This window comes from Echinops telfairi, unplaced genomic scaffold (genome assembly GCF_000313985.2).
Source record: "Echinops telfairi isolate 266 unplaced genomic scaffold, ASM31398v2 ScPeMD7_29;HRSCAF=101, whole genome shotgun sequence".
Taxonomy (NCBI): Eukaryota; Metazoa; Chordata; class Mammalia; order Afrosoricida; family Tenrecidae; genus Echinops; species Echinops telfairi.
Window position 1 is genome coordinate 2,620,647 of NW_022103926.1, and position 13,753 is coordinate 2,634,399.

Sequence of the window (13,753 nt, forward strand, 5' to 3'; positions counted from 1 at the left end):
AGAGGTATTGCAGCCTGCGGCTGCTCTCTCAGATACACAAGCAAGCAGGGGTTTCCTGGTGCCAACACAGAGGGGCAGTTGAACACTGATGGGAGGAAATGCTTTCTCGGCTCAGCTCTGGGGAGCCACTGTCACAGAATCTACTCCCAAGACTCGGTGCCTAGGGACACAAGAAGTCCTCCGTCAGAACTTTGATCAGTGTTGCATTGACCTCGGCAAATCTACAGGTGTTCGACTTGCTGGAAGACGGGAACACGCCAGCAGTGGGCCCTGACACCACCACTCCTAGTAATGTGACCTCGGGCCACTTCTCTGAACCTCCCTGTCCTCATCTGTAAGGAGATAGACAGACACATCTGCCTCACGGGGCGGCGGTGACATGAAGCAGGTCATCAGTGTACAGTTTCCTGGCAGATACAAGGGGGTTTCGGAAAGTTCGTGGTACAATTCTCTTACTTATTTTCTTTTTTAATCATATCACTGGGGCCTCTTACAACTCTTATCACAATCCATACATACATACATTGTGTCAAGCACAATTGTACATATTATGCCATCATCATTTTCAAAACATTTTCTACTTCAGCCCTTAGTATCAGCTCATTTGCCCCCCTCCCAAACTCCTTCCCTTATGAACGCTTGAGATATAATATATATATATATATATATATATATATATTAATGTCTTACACCGACCACTGTCTCCCTTCACCGACTTTTCTGTTGTCCATCCCCCTGGGAGAAGGTTATATGTCGATCATTGTGATCAGTTCCACCTTTATCCCCCACTCCCCTGGTATCGCTACTATCATTATTAATCCTGAAGGGTTTTATCTGTCCTGGATTCCCTGTGTTGCAAGCTTTTAGCTGTACCAGGTGCACATGCTCTGATCTAGCCGGATTTGTAAGGTAGAATTGGGGTCATAGTGCGGGTGGGGGGAGGAAGCATTAAAAAAAACTCCTTCCAAATGGATATCGCCAAATCAATTTCCATAATGGCTATACATGCCTACAGGCCCACGAGAAGAGAATAAGAGTTCGTATCTCACCACAGCCCCTCCAACACTTGTTACTTTCTGATATTTTGAATTGGGCTACCTTTGAGGGTGTTAGGTGGTATCTCATAGTTGTTTTGATTTGCATTTCTCTAATGGATAATGGTCAGGAACATTTTCTCACATGTTAATCGGCCATTCGGATTTCTGCCCTTGGGAAACTTTTGTTCAGGTCCTTTGCCCACCTCCTCAGTGGACAATTAGTGTTTTCCTTATTGTAAGCTAGCAGAGTACTGAAGATTTTAGTAATAAAGCCTTTGCTTGCTGTGTCATTGCTGAACATGTTTTCCCAGTCATTGGGCTCTCTTATTATTCTCTTGGCAAATTCTTTTGATGTACACAGGTGTTTTATCTTCAGTATATCCCACTTGTCAAGTTGTGACTCATCTGTATTTGTGTCCTTGCCTATTTCCAATAGTCTATGTATTCCTGTGCCAAAGTTCTCAGGTTTGTCCCAATTCCCTCATTGATGGCCCCAATAGTTTGGAGTTTTATGTCAAGGTCTCTGATCCACCTTGAGTTTCTTCTTGTGCATGGAGTGAGGTAAGGGTCTTGCTTCATTTTTCTGCAGGAAATATCCTTTTTTTCCCCCAGAGCCACCTGTTGAAAAGGGCATCTGCTTCCCATTTGATATTTTTGGGGCCCTTATCAGTTGTCTTTATGCTGATGATTTTATTTCTGGGTTTTCAGTTCTTTTCCATTGGTCTGAGTATCTGTCATTGTGATTGGTAGGTTAATTGTGCCAACCTGGTCAACAGGAACGTGTGGGATTAATAAGGTCACGGTTTGAATGGGGAAGCAAAGAAATAAATGGTTAGGCAAGCCCCACCCCTCTCTCTCTTGCTCTCTGGTGAATGGACCAGCATGCAGCTGCTTTAGCTAGTTCTCTGCCTCAACTTGTGAGCTACATTACCTGTGAGACAGCCAGCTTGTAGATCGTGTAGTTAGAGCTTGAGGTTCCTTTGAGACCTACTTCACCATGCTGCTGGTGCATTGCTTGAGCTTGAGGCTGTCAGATCCTGTCGTTTTTCATTGCTTGAGTTAAATATCCCATCTGGGCCTGCTTTGCTAAGCTCCTGAGCTGCTGACTGTTGACCTGCCCTGCTGTTTGCTGCCTTTGGCTGGACTGCCTGCATTGCCCTAGGGAAGACTCAGCTGTCTGCTTCCTTGATCTTGGACCCAAGAATGCTCATAAGTTGAAGGACTTCCAGGATATTAACTGTTCCACAGAAGTGAATTGAACTGAGCCCTCTGTAATGCCGTTTGGACTAATTAGCTGCTATATTACTTCGTGCTGTATATATCTATCCGTGTGTGTGTGTATATAAGTATATAAGTATAAAATCAAAAGTGTCCTGGTTTTGTTTCTCTAGAGAACCCTGTCTAACACAGTCATTATACCAACACCACGCTGTTTCGACCATTGTGGCTTTATAATAGGTGCGAAAGTCAGGTAAAGCAAGCCCTCCAACTTTATCCTTCTTCTTGAGTTCTCTGTAACTCCACATGAGGTTGGTAATCAGTTTTTCTGAACCTTTGAATAAAGATGATGGTGTTTGTATTGGGATAGCACTAAACTTACATAGTCCCTTGGGCAGAATTGACATCTTTACTGTATTGACTCTTCTGATCCAAGAGCATGGGGTATTTTTCCATTTCTTCAAGTCACTCTTGTTTTCTTGTAATAGTGTTCTTTAGTTTGCCTCGTACAAATATTTGGGTTTTTTCAGTCAGGTATATCCCTAGATATTTCAATTTGAGCTTGGCGATTGTGAAGAGTACTACCTATTGATGCCCTCTTTCGTGGTCTTGTCCAACGTGTATAGCAGTCTGAAAGACTTCTGTCTGTTGATCATGTATCCTGCCACACTGCCATATTCTTCTATCACTTCCAGCACTCCCCTTGTGGAGCTTTTGGGGTTTTCCATATATTAAATCATATCATCTATGAATAAAGGTAGTTTAACCTCTTTCTTCCCAGGGTTTTTTTGTTCGTAATCCCTTGATGGACGTCAAGAATCTCAACAGACCCATAGCAATAGAAGAAATAAACAAGGTTATCAAGAGGTTACCAACAGCAACAAAAAATCCCCCATCTGGGATAGTCTAGGGAGGGAGTGTTTTTCCAAGTATTTGTCCAGGTCTTTCAGGTTGCTGAATTCGTTGGAGTACAGGCCTTCATAGTACTGTGTAATTATCCTTTTGATTTCATTAGGGTCTGTTGTAAGGTCCCCTATTTCATCCCTCAGACTTACTATTGACATTTGTTCATTCCTTTCTTTGGTTAGGTTTTCCCGTGGTGTCGATTCTGTTAACCCCTTCAAAGAACCAACTTTTACTGCATTAATTTTTTCCCATAGTTTTCTTGTTTTTCCTCTCATGAATCTCAGCCGATTTTTATTATTTTCTTTCTTTTGCTATGAGTAGGATTGTCCTGTTGACTCTGCTTTAATTGCTGTAAGTTTTGTGCCAGCCTAGCAAGCATAAGTTCCTCTTCATTTTTTTATGTGTGCATGTATTGCTATCAAACTTCCTCTGATAACTGCCTTTGCTGTATTCCAAAGGTTTTGGCACATCATCGTAGCCTTATTCTCACTGGTTTCTAGAAACTTCCTAAGTTCATCTCTGACCTGGTCATTGCCCACTCCTTTTGCAATAATTATTCATCCTCTAATTGTTTGCCCTTGTTTTCTTAATCGTTCTTTTGTTGATTTCCAGCCTTATGGCATAGTGGTCAGAGAGAGACAGACCCAGCATGTGATGTGTCTTCGAGTATGTGCCATGTGGGCTTGAAAAGAATGTTTTGTTTTGCTTTTGCATTTGAGTGGAGAGCTCTGAAAATATCTAACAGGTCAAGTTGCCTAATTGTAATGCTTAGATCTGTAGCCTCCTTGTTAAATTTCTTTCAGAGCATTTGATTGATGAATTTCACGGGTCTCTCATTGGGCATGTATAATATATATATATATATATAATCACTGTTTCTCGGTCTACTCTTCCCTTGAGCATTATATAGTGCCCCTCCTTATATCTTGTTACTGCTTGCACCTTGAGAGCAATTTTGGTCGTGATTAGGATTGCAACCCCTCCTTTTTAAATTGCTATTTGTTTGATATATATTTCTCCAGCCTTTGATTCTCAGCCTATTTTTGTCTGTAATCGTGAGATGTGTCTCCTGTAGGCAGCAGATCAACAGGCTGGGTTTTCTATGCCAGTCTGCTACCCTCTGCCTTTTAATGCCTGAGTTCAAGCCATAGATATTCAGGGTTATTACATCCATCTGAGGACTCTGTGATGTCACCTTATACCTTTTGTATTGGGTGATTTCCTACCTCTCTTTCTTATCCATGGGTTGTGCGTGTGTGTGTGTGTTTCATTCTTGCCTTCTTTCTACCATTGAGCCAATGCTCCCTTAGGGGCTGTTTTCTTTTTTTGACCTCTCGGTGAAGTTGTTCTATGTGGCAGTGTCTTATTTGTGTTCAGTGCGTGTTGTTCTTCTGCCCATACTATGTCGGCAAGGATCTTTTGTAGGGTTGGGTTTCTTTTAACATATTCTCTTGAGTTTTTCCTTGTCCTGAAGACTCTTAATTCTCCATCTATCTAGATAGATAATTTGGCTGGATAGAGTATTTGGGGTTTGCATTATTTTCCTTCAGTTTTTGAAATGTTACTCCACTCTCTCTTCTTCATAGTGTCCACTGATAGGCCTGAGCATATTCTTGTTTGGGTGCCTTTATAGGTGACTATGGCTTTTTCCTTAGTTGCTCTTATTTCCTGAGTTGGATAGTTTATTATATGCCTTGGTGACTTCTTGGGGTTCAGTCTAGCTGGTGTTCTTTTGGCTTTCTGAACTTCATTCATTAAGCTGGGGAAGTTTTCCTCTTAAAATCCCCTCCCTATTTTGCTGTTGATGTCTTTGCTGTGCCTTCTTCTGGTAGTCCAATTATTCTAATCTTGTTCCTCTTCATAGCATCAGACACACTTCTCAGGTTTTCTTCAGCTTCTCTGATTATCTTATTTCACTGCCTTTCCCATTTGTTGAAGTCTGCCTGGTTATCCTCTTGGTCACTGGTACAATTCTCAGCCTTCTCAAGTCTGTTGGCTAAGTCTACGAATTTGCTACTGACTTTTATCTTGTCCCTTAGTTCTTGTATTTCCCTTTGGTGTGTGGCCTTTACCTCCTGTATCATTTTATCCTTTTTCTGTATTGCTTCCCTCATATCCTGTGTGACTATAAGCAGCATTCTGAAGATTTTTCTGTGACAGGTCAACATCTGCCTCTTCTATGAGTGCCAATAGGTTCAGGACATCCTCTGACATTGGATTTTGTTTCTCCTGTTTGCTTGTTGAGGCAGCTTGCTGTTTATGTGTCATTTTGGAGGGAGGAACTCACGCCATTTACCTGGGAGTCAGAGAGCCTTGGGCTCTCTCTTTGGGAGGTTGGTATGAATGCTTCTGCAGGCTGCCAGTAGCCAACTGCCCTGAGGGGTTGTGTTTCACCTCTGTCCCACTGCGGTTTCACTCTCATCCTAACCTGTCAGGATTCTGTTATTTGGAGGGCAGGTTGGATGGCCCTCTCAGTCATCACTCTGAGGTCAGCCTGTGTTTCGCTCCAACCTCAGGCCTCTTAGGGCCCATTTGCAGCTGTGCAGGCTGCGGTCTAAAGGAAAATGCTGGCCTGGGCATGGGATCACGCAGTTCCGGAGGTGGAAATGGGGCGGGGTGGGGATCCTCTGCTGCCAGCTAGAGGCACTGTGGACAGGTGGACTGGTGGGGAATCGGGCCCAGATGCATCTGTTAGAGGGCCGGGGAAGACCAGGCAGGGCTGGGCAAAGGTAGGAAGGAAATTGCTGGTCTTGAAGGAGGGCTCTGCCAATGGGCAGTGGGAGGGCCCCGTGACATTTAAGGTATCAAACTGCAGCTGCACAAGCCTCTGCTGTAAGGCTGGTGCTAGGAGCGCTATGGCCAGTCCAGGTGTGGCAGTCTGCAGCAGAATGGCAGCTAAGGCCAGACCAGTTCCTGCAGTAGGCCCAGGTCCTTGGGGCTCTGCTGCGGGTGCAGGAGATGGAGTGGGAGTCAGTTCCTCATTCAGGGATGCACCCTGAACTATTGCAGGAATTAACCAACAACTTTGGAACCCCTACTCAGCTCCCCAGGTCTCCCCACTCACCCATCTCCACAGAGATCCCATATTGAGCTGCCTACCTGGTCGCAGATTGAGCTGCCTACCTGAAGTCCCTCTCTTACCTTTTCATTGTATTTTTCCCCACAGACTTTTTGAAGTACCCTCATGGTTGAGTCCTGGCAAATGTTGGGTGTCATTTTTCTTGAAATTTGATGATCTGAGGAACACAACAGCTGGGTTGGAAATGATGGCCCTCGGGCCAAATCTGCCTAGGTACCCACTTGTGTAAATAAAGCTTTATTGGAACACAGCATGCTCATTTCCTTATTATGTATTGTCTACCTGCTTGTGCACTACAGAGGTGAAGTTGGGATTTGTGAGCCCTTTAGGGCCTCCAAAGTCCAAAATACTGATTATCTGGCTCTTACCAGGAAAAAAAAAAGGTTTGCCCATTCTGAAGAGTGAAGGAACGGACCACTAGTGTGGTTCACATGTGGCTGTTCTGGGCCTGATCTCAAACCTCCTTCCAGCAAGGGCATCACTCATTCTACCTAAGGGTCTCTGGATGGCATTACTGAAGTGAGGACCACCAACAGTTTGGCTGTGACACATGACCAAGTGCCTCTTGGGAGGCCTCCTACGTGGGCCACTTCGAGAGAATGAGGAGGCTTTGAGAACAGGCTTGAGTTCTCTGGGCTGCAGGGAGGTTGTGTGTGGCACAGACGTTTCTGAACACCAAGCCACACCTCTGTTCCCTCCCCGAATCCCTCAGTCCAGAGCCCAGTGGATACTACAATCCACTGAATAGCAGGTAAGGTAAGGATGTACAGGAAATTGTACATGTACAGGGCCCAGCCTGGGACCCCATGCTTCTTAGCAAACTGGTTTATAGTGGCGGCAGCTGCCTCACCCAGACTCTGTGAAAAGCCAGGATGCTAAGCCCAGGTCAATACCTGAGCGGTGACACCTGGGGAGCCAGATCTCAATGGTGGACAACATATAGCGAATCTACAAGTTTTTCACAAGGAGAGTATTTAGTCTGACAGTCACAGATGGTGTTTTCTGGACAACAGATGCACAATGAAATAAAATATGCCAATTGAGAAGCGTTTAAGTCGCATTATCTTCATTGTATTTCATCCATCAACAGCTTTTGTTAGTAATCATCGGTCCACCCACCACCTTCCAGTTGGTAGTAACTGGGCATCAGATGGACAATGCAGGCATTCAGAGCAGCAGAGGGCTGGGGAGTCCTTTGCTCTATGACCAACTCTCCAGAGGCTGTGAGGCCAAGTGGGGCCTGGGCTCTTCTTATAAATAGCCCAATGTGGCTCGTTGGTCACTGGCTTTGACTGCACCAGGTCTTTAGGGTTTTAGGGGCCATGTGGGGTCTTCTTAAGCAGCTTGCGACACAATCAGGGATGTCCTAGAAAGTGGTCTGATTAAGGTGCTGCCATGCCATCAAATGCTCTAGACCAGGGTTTGGCCAACTACCATGGGGCCTAATTTACCCCACAGCCTATTGGTGTAAGTAAGAAATCAGATCTTACCATCTTTATTGAACAGAGCCAGGCTCCCATCATCTCTGGCTGCTTCCTAACTACAAGGGTGGAGCTGGTGTGTGGCTACATGGCTCCAAAGCCTACATTTGCCATCCAGTCCTTTAAGATGACGGCTCCTCAGGGCATGGCTTGCACTTTGGACATGCAAGAGGGCCTGGTGCTGATAGGCATTTGAAGGACCGCTTTGTGACAGTACCGTTTCAGGCTGCCAGAGATGAAGTTTGCTATATGAGAAGTCCCCAGTTGCGGGTGATTCTGACTCACAGAAACCACGTACATCAGGAGAATCTCACACCACAAGGTTTTTGATGGTTGATCGCTAGGGATCACTAGGCCTTTCTTCTGAGACGTCTCTGATTGGACTGGGACCTCCAAGCCTTCTGGTTGGCAGCTGAGCATATGGGTCATTTGTACAACCAGGGTTTCCAATGTGAAGAGTAGAGGAGATAGGATGTTTGGGGCAGGAGAATCAGGCCTGGAGCCCTATCCTGGGTCTCTCATATTTGGTGCTGACTGCTCCTGGAATTGTAGTCAGTTGTGGGGCTTTCATTCTCAGGGGGCTGGGAAGAAGTCAGAGCTTATAAAGTTTTTGACAGCCACCTCCCCCTGAGAACATCCACTGCTCCTAAACTCCAGAACTCAAGGCCTTGGCACAAGGTAGACAGTTATCTGTGATGATAGGAGTCGTTTCACAGTGGAAGTTTCCATGGGTGGGTGGGTGGGTGAGGTAGACTTCTAGGTGCAACCGTGGCTCCTGTCCCTAGGCAGTTCCCAAGCTGATTCTGGAGACAAAACACACCCACAAAAATGACACCTCTGAACCAAGGGGGTATGGCCTGTATGAGCTAAGGGAGCCAGTCTAACCAAGGAAGGGTTCCTGGAAGTGACTTTGAAGGATAGGGACTTGGATACTTGGACAGAAGGTGCTCATCTCAACCATCTCCCATAAAGAAAAGATGGGAATTTTTGGCTCTCTTTGCCTGTTCTTTAAAGAGGGAAAACTCAAGCCATCCAAAGGCTGAGACTGGACACAAAGATGTGGCTAGGGTCTCGAACCACTGGCTTAACGGAGCATGGCAATGCATGGAAGAACGTGGAGAGACAGCATGGGGGCAGAGTCTGGTTGGTATGGCAGGGGCATTCTCTCTTTATAGGGGGGGAGGGGGGGGGCAAACTGTCATTCACAGCTGAACTCCAGAAAAAACTGTAAGAGGGCAAGGCCATCCCACAGCAGTGGTTCCTGACACGTGATGGGCACCCATCTGCCAAGTAAGAGCAAATGGACACTATTCAAGGTTGTTATAACGTGCTTTTCAACAATTAAAATGTCTGGTGACGTGGCACCTTCCAGAAGGCAGTAGGACACCACCGTGTCAGGTGCCTCCTGCAGCAGCTCGTGTTTAGCTGGGCCTTTTAAGATCTTAGCTGCAGAACATCTGTGATACCTATTTTCCTATTGGAGAACTGGTTTTGAAAGGACCTGCTGTTGCTTAATATTTCCAAGTCGGAAAGCATAACCCCAAGTGACAATGGCAAGGTTCCTGGGAAGCATTCCCTGCTGGCAGCAGCCACACCAAGCTCAAAGGGCTAGCCTTCAGGCTGCTCTCCAGACCCCCTCCCTCCTTCTCAACAAAGCAGTCCCAAACTTGGAAGCAGCCAAGTGTCATCTGAAATATCAATTGGGGGCCCATTGAGCAAGCATTGGATCTTGGAACATGGTGTAGTTTTTGTATACCATGAGGGTCGAAGAACTAATGTCAGAACATTCCCCTTTCAAAGGATCACAAGGAAATCTCACATCAACCCCTGGCCAATTTTGCTGCTAAGATGACCAAAACAAATGTTAACTCATCCACTGCCTCACACACAAGGTTTGAGGTGATGGTAGCAGCAACCAGGCGGCAAACTTCTACAATCTAGCATAATAAGGGTGGTGGTGTGTGTGTGTGTGTGAACTGAATGTGTCTACAAAAACAAGAGGATCCAAATGATTTTAGACTGACTAGGAGAGTTTGGAGCATGAACAGAACAGGAGGGGGGGAAATGATAATGAAGAAGATAAACAATTTCAAATGATCTGGTCCACTTATTGCATAGACAGGGACATGACCTTCACTTTTTATATGAGGAACCCAAGACCCAGGGAAATAGGAGCAGCCTCCTGACATTCCTGACCCAGGCCCACACTTCCCCCGCACTGGCCTGAGAATTTGCATCCTTATACTAAGTGTTGGTCTAGCAACTAAGCTTTGAACAGTACTTCCTCAAGTGGGCAATACCCTCTGGAGGGGGTGCTGAAATGATGGGGGAGGAGCCTGCAACAGCACATACCTATTCTTTATCCTGAATTATGAGCTATAGTATGTTTTTCATTGCTGTTTGTGTGTGCCGATTCCTTGTACTGAAAAAGGGGGCAATAAGCCTAATAAGCTTAGGAACCATGGGTACTATAGCTCACTACAGCAGGATAGAGTACGTATCTGCTTTTGTAAGTCCCTGGATCATTCTAGTTTGTAACTCTCTCCTGCCTGCCACCCACTCCCCCTTGGGAAACATCTACCTAGACTTTTGCTTATCATCTCCACCAGGTAGAGCTAGTCTTAGAGCCTTCTCCCACCTGAAAGTGCTGTCTCACTAAAACAACATTATCAGTCTGCATGGTGCCCACTGAGTGCCAAACCCAGTGTCCAACTCACTCTGGCCTTCCACCGAAAATGGGCACCAGGCACACCCATGCTGTCAAATGGACACAAATGTTGCCTAAAGTAAAAGGCTACTAAAGGTCATTTGGAAAACAATCACAGAGCAATATGCGATGTTAACTCTTCAATTCTCCACTCAGCTGGCACCTCCCCCAATGCCGAGGAGCTCTAAGATTTAAGTTGAAATCACGGGACAACAGAGGTTGCATAGAGTGAAGTAAAATGGGATCTAGGGCCCAAAGCCATGATCTGCTTCAGGAATGAATGGTCAGTCCTCACCGAGGACCGAAAAATATTATGTGGTGGGCATTGCCTGTACTTCTCCCCTTTGAAAGTAAACTGCCTCCCTCCACACAAAAGTGAGACCAGTAATATAGAAATCTTCTTTAGCTGATAGCTTAGCTTATACATCATATACAAGAAAATTATTTATACTGCCAAATGTGAACAACTTGACATGGCCTAGGTCCACATGGAGAAGCATGTATCTGCAATGAAGGACAGACATAAAAATCTTGTCTTTACTTCTCCTGCGTGGCTGGTCCCTTGAAGACGCGAGCTCTCAAAGAATGAGCAGAGGTGCCCCCTCGGAATCCCAAACCAGACGTGGCACCAGAACACCACTCAGGCACACAAGTGATATTTTGTGATCAAATTTATTTTGTTTAAATTTCATTTACTTTGTTTTACTGTAATTTACACAAGAGACTGCCAAGTAAACTAGGTATTTTACATTCACCAAACATTTCCTCTCAACTCCACAGTTGTTAGGAAAGCCTGGGCTCCCAGCAATGCCGCAGAGGTCAGTGAGGGTGATGACATTTATGAAGAGGACTCGACTCCTTACTTCACAAAGTTAGCAGTCATGCTCCTCACACCACACTGCAGACAGTGACTATGCAGTGACATAACCTATCTTACAGCAGTGCCCACAGTAAGTGCCAGTCTCCACCCTGAGGACACTGGGAACGTGGTTTTGCTGCTGCAGCGAACAGGCCCCTCAGGGTGGCAGCAACCCCACACCTCCAGGTCCAAGTCACTGCCATCATGTGTCAGAGGGGCAGGAGACACGAGGCGGCGAGGCGGGGGAGGGTCAGGCGGGGGTTGTCAGCATATCAGATTGCCAATGCCATTTGACTCCAGTGTCTCGGGTGGGACCAGACTAAAGGAGACATCTGTGGCCTGAAGGCTTCAACTGAATCCTTCTACTCAAGCTTCTGGGGCTGACAGGGGTAAAAGCTGGGGCCGCATAGAAAAAGTAGACACATCTCACCTGGCTATTGCTCCTGCTCTACAAATAAAGGAGGTGGTGGTAGGGGCGTCTCACCAGCACGGATCAGGGAAGGATCCCGTGGCCATCCTCCTTGTGGTGCAGCAGAAGGGAGGGACAGTGCAGCCGGTAGGGCCTCTTATCCTGGCTACAGGCCAGCCTCTGGCTGTGTGTCTCAAGTTCTTCCTATCTCAAAGTCAGCATCTCCTCTAAAAGTACAACCCCAACATGAAAAGAATGAAGCATCACCCCTATAGATCCTATCACGTAAGCTGCAAAGAATCTTGGCCATTTGCATAGTTTCCAAACTACAATTTCCAAAGCCAGTCGTTTCAGCAACAGGCCCCCGGAGAGCATTGTCCATCTAATCTCTGCCCCCGCCTGCAATGCACCGAAGAGTACGTTCTCCATGTAACAGGGCCTGAAATTGTCTAGTGTTTATTAATAATCACAAACTTTCATCTCCTTTTGCTAGGTTTGATGTAGAAAAATACTTGAATTTAAAATACAAAAATCCAATAAAAACTGGAGTTCTTTTGTTTTTAAGGATTCCCCCACCCCTCCCCCTCCAGGACAAACAAGTACAAAGTTGGCATGGAAATTTACTCCTTCCTCTTAGATACTGTCAAATTTGGCTATAAGGTAAGGACCAACCAGAAATAAATAGTTATAAATATTTCAAGTTTACATTCCAAATTTACTGGACTAGCAAAAAATTTAGAATACATCCTTTGGGGGGTGTGGGGGGTGTAGGGGTCCTACTTGCTGTTGGGTCTAAAATAACAATTTCTAAGAGACTGATTTAAAAGAACAGAAAAATAATATAAGGCTATATATATATATATATTGGTCCACAACTCACACTTGTGAAACAAACCAGCTAGTTTTACATTGCAGTCAATTTGTCCATTAATGGTATTACTCTGATAATCATTAAAATCTGTTCCAGGTATATATATTGAAAATATTTTCTTTTGCATTCTGGCCAAAGATAGGTACAGTACTTTGGAAACATCATCCTAATCCCTCAGTGGGTCTGTATGTACATATATATATATACACAAGCGTGTGTAGCTGGCTCTGTAGCTCTACGTGCATTGTATATACAGCTACAGTTAATACACACACACACATATGCACACACATAGTGGAGGGCCTGGGCGTGTGTACAGAACCACAAGCACGTGGCTAGGGAACGTCGACACTGCAAGAAGCTGGTCAGATTCGTCTTCACTCATCACTGGCTGCACTTGTTCCCCTCACTTGACCTTGATTACGTAACTGTAAGAAAAGGAAGAGAGAGCATCTTGTTAAAATATACTGCGGACACCAAAGGGAGGTGACGCCTGTCACAACCATTCTCCCAGAAAAACACTCAATTCAGCTAGCTTTCAGCCGAGTATCTACTCTCAGCGACTGCAGTTTCAAGGTGGCATCTCGTTTTAAGATTTTAAACTTGCTAAAGGCATAGCATTTTGTTTCACCCGAGGGAAAGTTAAACTAGAAGCAGACATTAGCCACAGAAACGCACAAGAACTTAAAAGGAATGGTAACTTAAAAAAAGTCTTTGTAATGAACATGGAAGTTAAAGAAAGGACTTGTGCCGGCTTGTGAGGGTGCACCTACTTAAGACTCCTCAACACTCCAATTACCCCACTGCTTTCAATAATGAGAGAGCAGGAGCTCAAATGAGACAGCAACTGAGACCCACAGCGGACCCAGGGGCATCCTGTGGCATCTTGTTTTGGCTGACAAACACCCTACCTTAGTTCAAGGTTAACACAGGAGAGAGATGTGCCCATTTTTGGTGGCCCATGGTGGCTTTACTCACCAGGGGCAGATTTTTTCTTTCTAAGCAAACTTCTTACCATCAGAGTATCTACATTTTTCTTAGAGCAATTTGTAAGCTATTGAGATATCTGATATTATAAATTAAAACTACCTCACACTACACATATCAAAGGACAGGATACGTAAAGGAGACACCTTCCTGGACTACAGGAAACATTGCAACTAGAAAGATCGCTGAGGTTGGTGCT

At 45.2% G+C, this 13,753-nt stretch overlaps 1 protein-coding gene across 1 annotated transcript in view; it reads right to left on the bottom strand.

Moving 5' to 3' along the window:
* Positions 1–11,084: 11,084 nt before the first annotated feature.
* Positions 11,085–13,753, bottom strand: part of PITPNB (phosphatidylinositol transfer protein beta) — a gene marked incomplete at its 5' end in the record, with an annotated part of 57,336 nt that continues 54,667 nt past the window's right edge. Inside the window, one exon of the mRNA XM_004715315.3 lies at positions 11,085–12,995. The remainder of the gene's footprint in view (positions 12,996–13,753) is intronic.